Source organism: Chlorocebus sabaeus, chromosome 10 (assembly GCF_047675955.1).
Source record: "Chlorocebus sabaeus isolate Y175 chromosome 10, mChlSab1.0.hap1, whole genome shotgun sequence".
NCBI classification, from domain to species: Eukaryota; Metazoa; Chordata; class Mammalia; order Primates; family Cercopithecidae; genus Chlorocebus; species Chlorocebus sabaeus.
Genome location: NC_132913.1, coordinates 86,333,088 through 86,350,474, shown reverse-complemented (window position 1 = coordinate 86,350,474; position 17,387 = coordinate 86,333,088).

Below are 17,387 nucleotides of genomic sequence, written 5' to 3'. Positions count from 1 at the left end.
TGGGGAGGGGGTTCCCCTTCCCCGTGTGGCTATTGCACCGCATTGTTTTTCCTTCTCTCCATGGGTCATACCAGTCTTCTAGTCAATTCTGATGAGAGAACCTGGATACCTTGGTCGCCGGTGAAGGATTCACGCTTACGTTTTTTTCCCAATGGGTGCCTCTGAACGCGGCTGCTTCTAGTCGGCCATCTTGGCCTCGCCCCCTTCTCTTCTTCATAGATTCCAAATTAACTCAAGTGTTTCTTGTCCCTTTCGGTCCACACAAACTAGTGGTCTAATTATTTTCCAAATAAGTACCCTGGGGCTGAAATAGTAACAACACGAGCTATCTATGTTACTTATGTATCCATCACTTTAAACAGCACTTTCTATGTACCTGCCACTGTTTTAAATACAAAGATAAACTCATGTAGACTTCAGCACAACTTTATAAGACAGGGACTGCTATCATCTCTGCTGTACAGATGAGGAATCAGAAGTGCAGAGAGGATAAATAACGTCCCAAGGTCGTACAGCTCATACGTGGGAGAAGCAATGTTCCAATTCAGCAGTCTGGCTTCAGAGTCTCGTTTTTAAAGATGAGTGAACTGAGACAGAAAGAAGTGACCAGATTGGTTAAGAGTCAGCACTTCCTTCTAGTGTCCATACAATTGACCACCACCCCACACTTTGGAAACTTGATCACTATACTCTCATAAGCAGTATGATTCTGCAAAACAAAACAAGTTATGTTCCTCATTCAACCAATATTTATTGATTGCTCCCTTCATCTTAGGGTCTGTGTTAGGCTCCAAGGATTCAAAGATAAATAAGGTTTGTCCTGCCTTCTGAGAGTTTCCAGTCTATAGAAGATAAAGTAACAAATAAGTTAAACACAAGACATGATAGTTGAGTCTAGGTAGGTCTTTCACAAAAGAAGTGAAATAAAGACACACAGGTAATTTTGATTGGAAGGGGAAAAGGAAGGAGGCTTCAGTGATGGCACTTTCTCTGATTGACTTTAAAGGATAAGAAATAATGTTTGTACAATATTAACTGATGATTCTTCTTGATAGTTCCTAACCAAATTTCTCACTCCTCACTCTTAATCTAGGTCAATCTCTGCTTATGCCTCAAGAAAAGGATGTATTTACAGAAAAAAAAGAGGAATACAGGAATTTCCTCCTGGTTTCTGATTTTCAGAATCTTGGCTCTTACAAAGAATGGGGAGAAAACTCCAAGCATGAGAGATCTCCTAGATTACATCCTCTTCCTAACCCTAATGTCTCTCTACCATCTCAAACATACCACAAAAATTTCTTGAACTTTGTTGAGGGAAAAGTGGAGAGAAAGAAAGAGGGAAAGTTGAGAGGTTTGGGAGGGAGAGAGAAAAAAAAGGAGGGAAAGAGGGGAAAGAGAGAGAGAGTGTGAGAGAGAGAAATAGAGACATGCACTCTGCTCTTGATCTGGGAAGGCCAAACAATTCTTTAGAGTCTTGGAGCAGAGGAATCATCTAGTTCAAGTTCTTTGGTGGTCAAAGGCTCAAGGAGAACATGGCTGCAGGGTGTATGGCAGATAGGGCTTAACACAGCCTCATCAAGAGAGTCTCCTGACTTCAGTGTGGCACAAAAAAGTGCTGCCATTTCCTCACTCCAAAGAAAAGCCTGGGAGTGGTGGTGAATCCCACCGGAGGAGAGGAGTATGCTGGAGCAGATTTAAGAATTGAGCACAAGGACTGCCTGGAACAAGGAATATCCTCAGCAAATGCTGCATTGAATTGACAGATGGCATTGAACACCATCTCTTTCTCCTCTCTTCTCGTCAATGCATTGGTACTATTTTAGATTCTTGGAAATTAGCATGACTTTAGGAAGATGGGAGAACTCCAGATTAAAATGCCATTGAGTTTCCAAAAATCTAGTGGATGGGGTGGGGTGGAGTTTGAAACAGAAATTAAGATGTATGTGGACACATTAGGACAGTTAATTTCTTGTACAGCCAAGATCATGGACTAACATCCTTGCTATAGGCAGATTATTTTCTCTTTATTCCTGTTACATAACGTATTCATTTATTGAACAGTAGCTTATGAAGGATCTCTGGAAGCCAGACCCTGGTACAAGATTGATGCAAGAACACAATCTTGGAAGTAACATATTCTTGGGAGTCAGATTTTAGCATGGAAATTATAATTTAAAAACAACAACAATAGCCAGTTTTTGTAGGAAGAGAACATAATTACTGTGATGTTTAGACTCTCATACTTTACAGGTAAACCTTTGGCATTTTAGAGCCTTCTGGGAAAAAAACAGAAGTTAATAGGACTTGTTAAAAGAAAGCAAAGTTTTCTTCCTTGTACCACTTCACTGTTATTCATTAATCTCTTCTTATTAAGTGTTAACTTGCAAAATTAACAATCCAGTGTTTTAATGGGGGAAAGGAACAAAAACGTGGAAAATGGAGCATTTAAATTGCTAGTGGAAATTTTTAAATTGGAATCGTTAACTAGACTGTGTTTAAAATTGATATTATAGTAGCCACCTTAACTTCTACACAATTTACTTTGACACATTTTTGTCATGGGACTATTTTGGAAAATTCTGATTTGGGCCAAATGTAGATTCTGTGAACTCTAAGCAATATTTATTCAGGCTCCCTCTGCATGAACTTCAATTTCCGTATCCATAGAGAGACTCACCCTCTCCTGCCACCCACTGTGCCACCACCCTGAAATCTTATCCATCTCCAGACTCAGAAGCCATTTCCTGGGCTCTTATTTTTTCTATGCATGTTTGTCGTTCCAGCAACAAAATTGGAGTTCAGGAAGTGAATGTCTCCAGTTGTACTCCTTGTAAGCAGACCGTGAGATGAGGGCTTGCACAAAAGTGATTTTTTAGGAAGCACCCCCAGGAAAACCAGGCAGGATGGGTGGGGAAGTGAAACCAAGAAGGGAAGGAGGATCAGGGAGGGTATGTTGCATAGACAGGTGGCATTGAGCACAACCTCCCTGTCACCTCTCCTCATCAATGCATTGGTACTATCTTAGGCTCCTGGAAATTAGCATGACCTCAGGAAGAGGGAAGAACCCCAGATTAAAATGCCATGGAGTTTCCAAAAACCTAGTGGATGGGGGTGAGGTAGAGTTTGAAACAGAAATTAAGATGGGTGGACAGGTAAGGACAGTTACATTTCTTGCATAGCCTCTTCCTGTAGAGTCCCTCTGGAGTAACTTCAGCTCGGTTACTCAGGGGAGGTCTGGAGATGGTGTAGGTCACACTTCAGAAAACATTTCTTAATAATTTTAAGAGAGAATTAAGTCCTGATTTCCGAGGCCATCCACTGTAGGCAGTGAATTAATTTCTCTTCTATGCATCCAGAATGGTATCAGTTCTGTCCCACCCTTGGGGAAATTGAGAAAATCATCACTGAAATCATGTTCTGTCTTCTGTGATTCAGATAGAGAACACTGGTTGAGAAAGGAGCTGACATATTTTGTACTCCCATTTCCATCAGTCTTGGTTAAAGGCTGCCACTCAGGGATGACACAAATTCCTAGGTCCTTCAGGCTTTTTCTGCCAGCAGACTAAGTGGGTTCTCACAGCTTAAGGGCAGTTATTGGATGAAGACATGGGTGTTGGCTGTGTGGCTGAAAGCACAGTGGGAGCCATTGTACATGAAAATGTTGATTGAATCCAAAAACATTTGGATGGAACACTGACGGCATCTGCTCCAGTCTAACCCTCTGCCACACAGATCTACTCATGCCTTATGTTGACTTTATTCCATTGTTTCTTCAGGATAGAACTGCTCATAATTTCTAAAAAAAAAGAAAGAAAACCTCGAAACCTTTAAGAAGAAGGTCCTTGCAATGAGCTATAGCCCCTCTTGCTGCAGATAGATATTGATCACTTTTTTCCTGTCCCCCTAATCCTAGATTTTATTTACCCTTGGGCAGCACTTCTGCAGATCTGGTGGCTTCCCTAGTGGGTGATCCAGATATTCATACCTGTAGGGGCTGGTATGTGATTACTATGCTTTTGCTGTAATTGCTTGTTTGTAGTTGAAACTGGGCAAAAGACCCAGAGATGTCTGAGTGGGTTCTGAGTTCCAGATGGTCTTCTTCTTGGCACATTATGTAGCAGCAATTCTACCCTCTCATTGTAATCAGGATTATTGCCCCTGACAGTTCAGCAACTTTTTGCTGTGTCTGTCTACTGGCACTAGTGGTCCAAAATGACCTAAAAGTCATGGCATTAGGTTTAGTGGGGCTCTTGTTTCCTCTGGAGGAATTGTTTTCCTCCTCACCCCTAGGCAAGAACCATGGTCTCTAGACACACCAAAACTAACATCGCAGGAATGAAAGCCTAAATTCCCCCAAGCAGGCACTGGATATGATGGTGAGAGAAGTCACTTCTACTTTATTACTTGGTTCCTGGACCCATATGCTCTACTTATTGGGGACCACACCATACAGTGATTACTGGCTCAACTTGAATAATGAAGCTGTAATCCCACAGGTTATCATTTCTAAGATAGTATCTTAATTGCATTGCTAAGAAGCCATTCTAAAATTCTATATAAAAAGCAGCTTTGAAATGATACAGTATATGACAGGATCAGTGGATCTTGTGATATGGTGCCCACTTTTGCATCTTCTTTGATGTAAAGTGGGTCAATTGGTTTGTAATGATGTCATGTAGTTTCAGTCAAATGAGACCCCAGGTGTGTAAATCGGACACTCTGGGATCCCTCAGATAGTGGTGCTGGCCAAAGTTCTTCTGTTAGGAAATGCAAATCCATCTTCAGAATATGTGTTTATCCTAATCAGGACAAATTACTGTAATATTATTCTTTCCATAATAGAAGGGATTGGATGTAATAAACTTTTCACCAAGAGGCTGGTTTGTCTCCTTGAGGTATGGTATCATATCAGGGGCTCAGCTTTTGTCTCTGCTGTTGACAGGGTGGACATTTAGCAGTAACTCTAGCTAGATCAGCCTTGGAGCATAGGAGTTCATACTATTGGGTTGATGCAGTCTCCATCTCTGCAACTCTTCTCTTCTCTTCTCTTCTCTTCTCTTCTCTTCTCTTCTCTTCTCTTCTCTTCTCTTCTCTTCTCTTCAATTCTCTTCTCTTCCTATTTTATCCATGGTTCATTTTTGGGGGTCATTGCTGAAGCACTAGAATGGCTCTGGACAGAGACTAGCTGGCATCTTTCAGATGACTCTGTCTACTTCATTGTTGTATTCATCCATTTTCATACTGCTAGCAAGAAATACCTGAGACTGGGTAGTTTATAGAGAAAAAGAGGTTTAATGGACTCACAGTTCCAGATGGCTGGGGAGGCCTCACAATCAGGGTGGGAGGCAAAGGAGGAACGAAAACACACCTTACATGGCAGCAGGCAAGAGAGCATGTGCAGGGAACTGCTCTTCATGAAACCATCAGATCTCATGGGACTTATTCACTATCACAGGGACAGCATGAGAGAAACCCACCCCCATGACTCAATTACATCCCACTGGGTCCCTTTCACAGCACATGGAGATTATGGGAGCTACAATTCAAGATGAGATTTGGGTGGGGACACAGTCAAACCATATCAATTGGGTGGTGCCTACCTTACCTTGGATTCTGTGGTGAACACTTAGATGTAAAACAAAGGTTGTTACACTTAGTACCCTACAGATATATGGTTATATCTACATGACTTTCCCCCAGCTTTTTCTTTCCCTATCCTCCAATCTTTTTCCTTCTAGTTTCTGATCAACCAGTCAATTTATTTGCTACACTAAGGAACTCATTTATATTTTTACCTTTGGCCACTTCTTTCTCTCCACAAAGGAGATGACTGAGTGTACTGCTTAAAGTTCTGCCCAAATAAGAAGTATTTTCCTTACCACAAGGCCACCCATTATTGTGTAAGAAAGTTAACACAGTCCTGTGATAGGATAAAAAATGTGTACTGTTGTTTATTCCAAGTGAATGAGAACTGCTTCTAACGTTTCTTATAGAGAAGTGTAAGAAATAATTTATTAGTCAGATGCATAACTACATAGCAAGTACCAGAATCAGTATTAACCTGTTGTAGTAAACATATTATGATGATTGCAGCTTGGTTAAACTTTCAGTGATCCACTGTCATCTGCCATGATTCGTTGATTTTTGCATGTATCAAATTGGTGACTTAAGAGGAAACGGCGTTGGGAAATCTTTGTTAAATCTTTGAGAGTGATATTAATCCCTGCCATTTCATTTGAATGTAATGTAGTTTCTAATGTGGTTTTCGATCTTGACCAAGTTGAGGGGTAGGGAGTAGTCTTAGGGGATTTCATTCAGTCTTTTCTCCCATCATGATCTTTATACCACAGGTTAATGAGCCAAGGTAAATGTTCTTCAAACCGCTGAATACATAAACTCATTCTGAGATTTCTCTCTCATTTAATGTGGGACATCATTTATTCCAGACTTCCAGGAACCACTCTATCAGTGTGTTAGGAATGACTCCAGATGCTTTTGCCAGAATATTGAATCATGAACATTAAGTCATGGAAGAATATCCCTATATTAATAAACTCTTCCTTAACAATGTCTTATGTTCTACCCAACACTTCTTATCGAGTCTAGTACCCTCAAAATCCTCTCTGAACCATGTTATTTGATTTCTACCAATACATATTAGCTAGGTACTGAAGCACTTTTGGTGAATAATTCATTCTCTTCTGTTTCAGTCTGTTTAGGGTACTATACTAAAATACTATAGATGGGGTAGCTAATAAACAACAGAAATTTATTTCTCACAGTTCTGGAGTCTGGGAAGACCAAGATTAAGGTGCCTACAGATTCGATGTCTGGTGAGGGCTCATTTCCTGGTTCATAGATGGCACCTTCTCATTGTGTCCTCACATGGTAGAAGGGCAAGGCAGCTCTCTGCGGTTTCTTTTATTAAAAAAAAAAAAATAGGCATAGAAAAGGTTAGAAAACCCCATTTCTCCTCATGATGTAATCTCCTTACAAAGTCCCCACCTTCTAATACCATCACACTGGTGATTAGGTTTCAACATTTAAATTTTAGAGGGATATAAACATTCAGACTATAGCATGTCTTGTATTTTTCCAGTTGATCCATGTTGAGACTTGACCCTAGTCTTGGGTTTAGTGGTCTGCAGGGAGGTGGGAGTAGATATTGAGGAAACCAAGGATCCAGTCCTAATTCACAGATAAAGTTCTTATCAATTACCCTATTATAGCATGCTAAGGGTTATCTTCACCTGATTGACCTCAAACAATGGAATTAATTCCTGTTGCCATCTGGTCAGCAACAGATCCAACTCAAGAATCCTTTCCTGAGAGTCCACTTCCTATGACCACATCTAGTACCAGCTGTCTTAGATTAGATTCTCCAGAAGTAGAATCTGAGGCAGAGCCATATGGAAGTGATTTATTAGGAAATGTTTCTAGGAAAAATTGGGAAGGGAGTGGGGATGTGTGACCAGGAAGGGAGAGAGACCGTGCGAGAGTGTTTTAAAGAGGGTAACTAGCTCAGTCTACTGGAGGATCTCAGAAAACAGTATAGATCACACTTCAAAATGTCCTGACTAGGGGGAAGGGAGTTGGAGTATTACCCTGCCACAATCAGTCAATGTTTAAGAGTGCACCCGAGGTGACATGAATTCTGGCACTTCTGGCTCTCTGTGCACGCAGACAAAGAGAATTCTGGCAGCCAGGACAGCCCTCCGACAAGGAGATGTAGGTTCTGGCTGTGAGCAGTAAAACACATTTGGAGCTGTTGTGCATGAGCATTTTAAGGAGATCAGAGCAGGTATGGGGAGAGCACTGACAGTATCTGCCACTATCATCTATGTATAAACACTGAGGAAAATATTCATGTGCAACTAGATAGCAGTCCTGTAGAAGAGAGAATATATTTATTTTCCCATATTATTTATATTTTGACTATCTTTACAATGAATGTAGGCATGTATTGACTTTATTCTTAGTAGTCAAATTTTGTTTCAATGAGTAGGCTACATGAATCCGTAGTCCTAGTCTGGCGAACTGATTAAGAAAAGAACTGACCCTTATCTATTCCCTGGTGAATTGTTGAGTAGAAATAATCCTCCAATAAGACTAAGGGAGAAACAGTCACTTATTTAAATCCACTTCTCTTGTCTAGATACATTGATCTTTGGTAAAGAGTTCGATAATTGAGCTATGGCATTTCTGTATTTGGGCTGATAAATTATTATGCTGTAAATACAACTTTCAGATGATCTCTTTTGTAATGTGAAAACTATGTAACATGAAGAAAAATCTCTTATATTTTTAGACAGTTTTAATTTAAATAGCATGTTTTCTTAAAACAGAGACACATCAATATTCTTCTCAAAATGTGAAAGAAAGAGATTTTAGCCTATCAGTTTGAATGAGACTTTGGGTGTAAATGAGTCATAGCTAATGAGAAGCGTGCTTACACTATGCATCGTCGTTGCTCTTGATATATCTGACCATTTCATTGTTTCTGGCTTGGGGTGAGCACAAATGAATGAACAATGATTGGGAATCGATGACTGACTGTCAGTTTGTGCCAGTCCACCTCTCCCATTCTCTTCTATTTTGATATTTAAATAAATATTAGGGCAGGAATTCCAAATATCGTATCTTCATGTTGGATAAAAGAGGTTTTCATTCTGAGTTGGCTCAGTGAGTGGTCTCTTGGGTTGAAGCAGAACCATCTGCTACTTCTGTTTTGATTTTCACAGTCGAATGTACACCTTACTACATAAATATAATCTATGTATTCTTAATAAAAGACACCCTATTTATTTAATGAAAATTTGGAAGGTGACAGATAAATGGCCAGTCATATGATCAAAAGAGGGTTTTTCATTTGGTTTAAAGCTCATATTCTTGTTGAGAACTTAGCTTTTAAATTTATTTATAAAGAAATGTAATTAAATTGATTTTTTCCTACTAATCCAGAAACAGAAAATGGAAAATATCAATGATTACTTTTTAAAATATGCCATCACCTCATGCTATTCCACCCTCTTCTGCTTCCTGTTTATGTATTTAAGAACTCCACAAAGATGTTCTCTTATCAATGTACTGTGTTAGCAAAAACATATATAAATTATATCCTGCTGGAAAACACATACCTTTCTATATTGTACCAAAATTTTGCCAGTGTTTTGCAGGTGGTAAACATATTGCTTGCAAACGTACATTTATAAAGTAATAACATAACTTTTCATTTGAGACAACTATTTGAAATTGCAATGTTTCTCCATGTGGTAATTTGAAAAAGTGTTTTAATGTACGATTTTAGTTAGGTATATGAAATTATATGCTTAACTAATTAATACATTCTCATAAGTTCTCTTAGGCTATTTTTACATCAGATGACCAAATTTTGATCACTTACGTAAATGACTTCAGTTTGAGCTTTTATTTTCTTGCTCTCCAAGTTTTCTAGTTTTGGCATTATTTGTAGTTTAACTCTACATGGGAAAACAAACCCTTTCAAAATAGTTTCTTTTCACTCTATTCTTGGATTTTTTTTCCCTTCCCAGTGAGTCTTTCTGATAGTTTTCAGAAATTCCCATGTGCCCAAATAAGCAGGAGGTTATTCTTAGTATATTAATAGTTATTATCAAGGGAGAAGAATAATTTTAATATTAATAAAAACAATTTCTACTCACTCTTGAAATAAATTTGTTTATTTTTAGAAGTTGATTCAATGATTGATATTTATAGAATGTTAATTTTTTAAAAAGGGCAACTCTATGTGGAGTTCGAAAGCTTTTGGCATCCTTGCCTGCCCTACACAATAAGAACCCAGAAATCATTCTGCATATCAAATGGAAACCCAATTTCATAAACCTAAATAATAACTCCTAGTACTGATGCTCTATTATTAAGCTTTGCTGAGTCAAAGCACTTAAATAGAATTAACAAATAAAATTTTCAAAGACTCCCATGAGGTAGGTAAATGTTTTCTTGCTTATTTCTTTAGAGACCACAGTTCAGGGTACTTGCCAAAGCTAAAAGGTCATTGTTGCTGAGCTCAAGAGTGCCAAGAATTTTCTGGTTGCTAATCCAGTTCTTAGATGATTATAATTAGAGCTTGATATAAACTATGCCTAGTTTTGCATTTGGTTCATATTAACATTAAAATTTCTTGACCCATTTAAATTATTTTATACTTAATGAAATTGTAGAGTTGGAAATGTTTTGAAAATGATCTAGTCCAAACTTTTCGTTTTATAGATGCTGAAAAACTAAAGCTTAGGAATGCAAAACCCTGCTCAGGCTCCCACTCTTCTCACCAATAGGCTGCTGTGCAAACATTTGATGGCCACATCTTGATATGGAAACCTCCCAGAGTTTCCAAGAGATGGCATAAGTAGTGGGTAACCAAGAAAAGGAGGAGAAAAAGTGTTCTAGAGGAAGAGGTGGTGGGAGGTTGCTTTGTTCTGTTTTGTGTCTGATCAAGCTTCTTTCTGTGCTGAATGACACCATGCCCAAGGAAGCACATGTTCTGTTTCTTGGAAAAATTCCTTGGCTCAGAGCCATCACCACAGACCTTCTTAGACACCCAAAATGGGCAAAGAATACTTGCTTGAAAGAATATTTGTAATACTTCCCTTGAAAAGTCAAGGATGGTAGAAGGTGAAGAAAAAGGGAGAGGTTGTAAGGGGGAAAATATGAGTGCAGATGTAGCAAACAAAGGGCAGATGAGACATGAAGATAAGTTCTGGCTTCCCAAATATGGCATGTCCTGTATGGTTTGAGAGAGACATGCACCCTCTCCAAACTCAAGAAGTTCTCTGAGAAGTCTCTGTATTTTTTTGTAATAATATTTTAAGTAACTTTTAAGCATTTTCTTAATGTCATTGCTCATATCAAATTGCCTATTTGAAAGATCTAGCTTGATGTTTATTAGGTATCTCAAAAGCAACATGTCCAAAACCAAACTTCCAATTCCCCTGAAACCTACTTCTCTCAATGTCCTTCCTAACCTAGGAAATAGCAACTCCATTCTTCTAGCTGCTTAGGCCAGAAGTCTTGCAGTCATCTTTAAATCTTCTCTCACACCTCACATCCAACTGTTCACTGAGTCACCTGACTCATCCCCTCATCGCTGTGTTATATAGAGCCCCTGATTACCTTGCTCTTCCCAGACCATGACTGCTGTCTTTGTTTAGTATGAAAATTAGGAAGAGGCATATCAAGAGTGATCCCAGTCAATTATGTGTTTTCCAAGCCAATTTCTCCCTGCCTTCACTGTATAAGGAGCAACCTTACCTCCTCTTGACGACCATGATCAGCTTCTCCTATGAGGATGATACTGACTTTTCTTAAATTCTGGTCTCCTCATGCAGGAAGCTCAAAGTAACAGGGTGGCAGTCATAGCTTAAAATTTTATAGGATTTTTGCAATGTATCCCAGGTAGAAATGTTCAACAACTCTAAACCTCCAAGCCCGGAGTTGTGCAAAATTCTCCAAATGGGTCACCAAGAATTACATTAAGCAGGGGTACTCTAACTTCTATCTTTTTGTTCCCAGATCCATTTACTGTATCTATTGATATGTTATGAAATATGATAATTATTGATTTAGCAGCTAACACGGATGGAATAACAAGGACCATATTAACCTTCTCTCCTGAAACAAACATACCAGACAAATACATCAAACAGTTTTTAAGACACTGATGTCAAAAACAAAGGAAAGTGATCCCTGAGAGGCAAAAAATAAACATGATGTGTTATGTGATTTCCCCTGCTCACTGCCTTGAGACAGTTTTCAGTTGGCACAGGGAAGGGGAACAGACAGTCATGCAAACTCCCTGAGTTGAAGTAATAAAGCCAAGAATCTAGATAGATCAAGGCAGCTAGAATTTATAAGACAGAAGATCCAAGAGGAGAGAGCTTCATAGAAAGAGCATGCTGGAGGTCTGCAGAGGGTCCCCTTTCAGTATCCAGTGGAGTGTTAAGCAGTGCATGTATATGCTGGGAAAAGAACCATCTGAAAAGATTGGAGATAATAATGCCTGGGGCTCACATGGGTGGAGGGAGATAATAATGCCTGGGGCTCACATGGGGCCATGGGGAATAGTACTTGCTCACACCAGACAGACTAGAAAAACTCATAATTTTTTTTTTTTTTCTTTTTTTTGAGACAGAGTCTCTCTGTCTCCCAGGCTGGAGTGCAGTGGCCAGATCTCAGCTCACTGCAAGCTCCGCCTCCCGGGTTTACGCCATTCTCCTGCCTCAGCCTCCCGAGTAGCTGGGACTACAGGCGCCTGCCACCGTGCCCGGCTAGTTTTTTGTATTTTTTAGTAGAGACGGGGTTTCACCATGTTAGCCAGGATGGTCTTGATCTCCTGACCTCATGATCCGCCCATTTCGGCCTCCCAAAGTGCAGGGATTACAGGCTTGAGCCACCGCGCCCGGCCGAAAAACTCATAATTAATTATGAGTATGTAGACTTTTCAGAATAATTATGATATTATGTAGACTTTTCAGAAAGGTCTTGCCTTAGTAGTGAAAAATAATAAGTCCTATACTGAACATTGTTGTGGACATCCTAACAAGTCATAAAAGCAAGACCTGAAATAATCAAGTTGTTGCCAAGTCACTTAGCTGCAGCCCAGATCAAAGTTCAAGATTTACAGAAATTCAAAATTATCTGGCACCTAACTAGGTAAAATTCATGTCTGACATCCAAACGAAGATTGCAAGGCATAAAAAGAGTTAAGAAAACACAACTCATAATGGGGAGAAAAATCAATCAAATGAACACAGACATTAAAATTAGCAGAGGAGGACCCTGAAACAGTTATTATAATTGTATCCCATATAGATATGAAATGTATTTTAAAATACAAACAAAATTTCTGGAGATAAAAACAATGAGAAGAGAAATAACCTGGATGAAACTGACAGAAGATTAAACATTGCAGAAAAAATGATTAGTGAACCTAAGGACGTAGCAACTGAAACTGTCCAGAAAAATTTTAAAATAAAGAGAACATCAGTGAGCTGTGGAACTGTTATGGGATCTATAGGGTGTTGATTTTCTGGCCAGAAACCTCTGTGGTTGGTGGCACCTTTGCCCGAGTTCTTGACCTGTGAGTTCTTATCCTATGTCCAGGAAGAATGAGGTATGCAGACAAGTAAAAGGTGAACAAGATGAAGAGCAGCTTTATTGAGTGTTAGAACAGCTCAAAGGAGACCCACGGTAGGTAGCTCCTCTCTGCAAGCAGGTAATCTCATGGAGTGTTCAGCTTTCAGCAGAGAGGAGGCCCTGGAGAGGGTGACTCGTCTCTACTGGCAGGTCATCTGGCTGTCTCTGCAGCTCTCAGTGGAGAGGGTAGCTCCTTACTGCAACTGGTTGTCCCAACCTCTCTCTGCCCTCTCCATCCTCTGCCTGCTCTGGTTGAGCCTGGGGCCTCAGTAGGGAGGAAGTGTGTACAGATTAATCCAGGGGTGGCCATGTGTGCCCTGGAAAAGGCACCACAAATCCCCACTCCAGTCCACAGGGCTGGCAGCTGGGCCCCCAGCCTTCAAGCTTTCCCTGACCTGAAGGTGGGATCTTAGTGGGGACCACCCCCTTCTGCCCAGGAACCTGTCTGCCTCTTGCTGCCTTTGATGGCACCCATGCTCTGCCCAACTTCTCCAAGATTAGGGTGGGGAGGGCAACAATAGCAGGGAGAAGCCAGGCAGCAGAAGCAGGCACTTTCAAGCCTGCAAAAGTAGGGAGACTTTTTGGGCCCCCATGAGTGCAGGGATGCCTGAGTCTGCAGCTATGATTTGCAGGGTTGGGTGGGGCTCCTGCCTGCTCCATGGAGTGGGAGGTTCAGGCCTGCAGCTGCAGTTTGGGTGGCTGCAGTGGCACCCAGGGAGCTCCTGCCGCACCTCAGAAGGGTCACTGCCATCAGAACAACTTCAAGTGACCTAATATATGAGTAATTGGAACCCCCAAATAAAGAGAATGGAGAAGAAAAATATTTGAAGAAATAATGTTCAAAAACTATCCAAACTTAATTAGTATTATGAAACCACATATCTAAGAAATTTAGTAAATTCCAAGCAAAATAAACATAAGGAAAGCAACATCAAAGCAGGTCATAACCAAATTGGTCAAAACCGATGATAATGAGAACATCTTAAAAAGGAGCTAGGAAAAAAAGACATGTCACATACAGAGGAAGATAAGTAAGAATTACATCGGATTTCTTGTTGGAGGCTACAAAAGCAAGAAGACAGTGAAGCAACATGTTTAAATTACTGAAAGAAAATAATAATTGTCAACCTAGAATTCTTTACCTGGCAAAACTATTACTCAGAAAAAGGGTAAAATAAGATGCTTATACACATACAAAGGCTAAAAGAATTCATCACTGGCAAAAATATTACTCAAAATAAACGGTAAAATAAGATGTTTATACACATACAAAAGCTAAAAGAATTCATCACCAGCAGACCTACACTACAAGGAATGTTAGATGAAGTCTTTCAGCTGGAAGGAATATTAGGCCAGATAAAAATTTAGATCTATACAAAGGAAGAATGAGAACCCAAAATGGTAATTACATGGTATATAAGTGGTATTCCAACTTTTATTTAAATCTTTTTAAAGATCATAGGCTAATAAAAATAGTAGTCTATTGTGGGGTTTATAACATATGTAAAAAATAAAATTCATGGCAACTATAGCATAAAGTCCAGAAATCAACGTACATTATTGTAGGGCTCTCATGATAAACATGAAGTGGCACAATATCACTTGAAGGTAGGCTATGATAAGTGACAGATGTATATGATAAACTCTAAAGTAACCACTACAATAACAAAATAAAGCATTATAGTTAATAAACCAACAAAATGAAAGCATAAAAATATTGATCCAAAAGAGGTAGACAAAAAGGAAAAAGGCAACTAAGAACAGATAGGATAAATAAAAGAAAACATGATAAACTCAAACCTAAACATATCGGTAATTACATTAAATGTCAATACCAGGTTTGGGCTCAGGTAGGGCCAAGGATTTCAAGAATGTTGCATGACCAGATGGACCAGAATCACATGTCATCCACCATTGTTGCACCAGTGACTCTTCTTTGGCTCAAACCAATGGTAAAATGTGCATGTCTCTCTAAGCAACTGAAAGTGGAAGAAAAAAGATTAAGTTTGGTCTTGTTGGGTGTAAACCCAATATGTACAAACCCCTACTCAGGGGTGGCCTTGAAGTACATAATAAAGGGAAATCCCCTCAATTGGTAGAACTTCATATGATGCATTTGATTATCCACTTTGTGTGAAAGAAAAGTAGCTCAAGAGTATTTGTGTGTAGAAGCAAATGGCTTGGCTTGTTTATCAGGGTCATGAAGGCAAGATATTAGGAAGATCAGAGATCAGGACAACTGGGTAAGAGATATATGGATAGGCCTAAGGGATTGGGCATGAGTTATGAAAATGATCTAAATGATGAAGCAGACAAAATAACTCAGTAGAGTGACTTCAAACAGCTTCTGTCATTGGCCACCCAAAAGCTGGTATAATGGGTATATGAATGGAGTTGCTAGAAAGGCAGAGGCAGAAGCTATGCATACACTCAGCAGCATGAGCTCCCACTCACCAAGGCCATCCAAGTTACTACCACTGCCAAATGCCCAACCTGACAACAGCAGAAACCAATGCTAAGTATCTGGCGTACAACAACTTCTCCAGGAGAGTAACTAGGTACTTGGCGATAATTTGGTTATATTGATCCCTCCTACTCTAGAAAGGAGAGTGATTTATTTTCACCAGACTAACACACATTTCAGTTATGAATTTGCCTTTCTTGCTTGACTCAGCCAGTGCTACTTTCTAATGTCTTTCAGAGTGTCTTAACAACAAACACAGGATCCTGCAAAATATTCCCTTAGACTCAGGGTCCCACTTTACAACAAAGGAGGTACAATGTTGGGCATATGACCAAAGGATCCACTGTCCCTCTCACATACACATTATCAGGAAGCTACCACCTATTAGAGCTGTAGAACGGCCTTTACCTATTTTTAATAGTCTTATTGAGATATAACTGACATGCGGCAAGCTGTACATGTTTAAAGTATACAAGTTTATAAGTTTAGACATATAGTATGCAATGAGGAAAACATAATCACAATTATAATTGTGATGATTATAAATAATTAATTAATTATAAATAAATAATAAAGATAATTATAAAGATAATAAACAGATAATAACATCCAAAAATTTTCTTGTGCCACTTTGCAATCTCTCCCTCCACCCTTCCTGCCCTCCAAACAACCACTGATCTGCATCTTGTCACTATATGTTAGTATGTATTATCTAGACTTTTATGTAAATGGAGTCATTCGGTATATATCTTTTTCTATCTGTCTACTGATACATATAATAATTTGAGATTTATCCATGTTGTTTCTTCCATCAACAGTTTGTTCTTTTTATCACTTGTGTGTTTTCATTTTAATTCAGTTAAAATATTTTATAATTTCTTTTTTGATTTCTTCTTTGATCCATTAGTTATTTAGAAACATGTTCTTTAATATTCAAATATCTGGAGACTATAATTTCTTTTGATTGTATAGGGTGACTGAGTCTCTTGTTTGCTATTCATGTATTTTGCCACTAACATTCTTTTAACCAACTTCACCTCCTTTTTCTTCAGGACCTTATGGCTGCTACTCCAACTTTGCGGTTCATTATGGTAACAGGGCCCACCTTGCTTGTGGTGTTATGTGTCATCACCTGGCCTCTCTAATTTCAGGATCCTTTTCTTTCCATTGCTATCAGTGAGCCAAGTTCTGTAACACCATCTTTCACTTTTAGTGCTAGACTGCAGAGAAGAACTATCTCTGAGCTTCTCAATGATGCCGTGGCCCCACGGAGCAGTGCATTCCTTATCCTTTTGATAAAGGTTTTCCCCTGGAACATAGTGGACTTGGGTTAGCTAACCTTCACTAGTTTTTCATCTCCAGGATTTTCTCTTCTCTGAGTCTTTCAATTCCTTCACTTACTATGGCTCATTTATTTCTTCAAACTTACATAAGCCACCCTAAAAGCCTGTTGGCATTGTCTTGCAGAATGTTTGGCCACTCCATATTGATAAGCCCTTTCTTATCCCATTTTATCTTCCATATCTGTTCATTCACATCCTCGGGATCAAGTTCTATCGTCTCCTGTATCTTACTGATATATGTTGGCAGCTCCTTTGGGAAACAGTCCATTTCTCCTTCAGCAGGTTCAGCACATTTCCAATCTGGTTATGTTGTGACTTAGTCCTAGTTTTTGGACTGGGGCCAGGAAGGTAAGTAGGGGTAAGTCATGGTGGGAAGGGTGCATGCAAAAGCCTTTGTGATGCCTTTAATT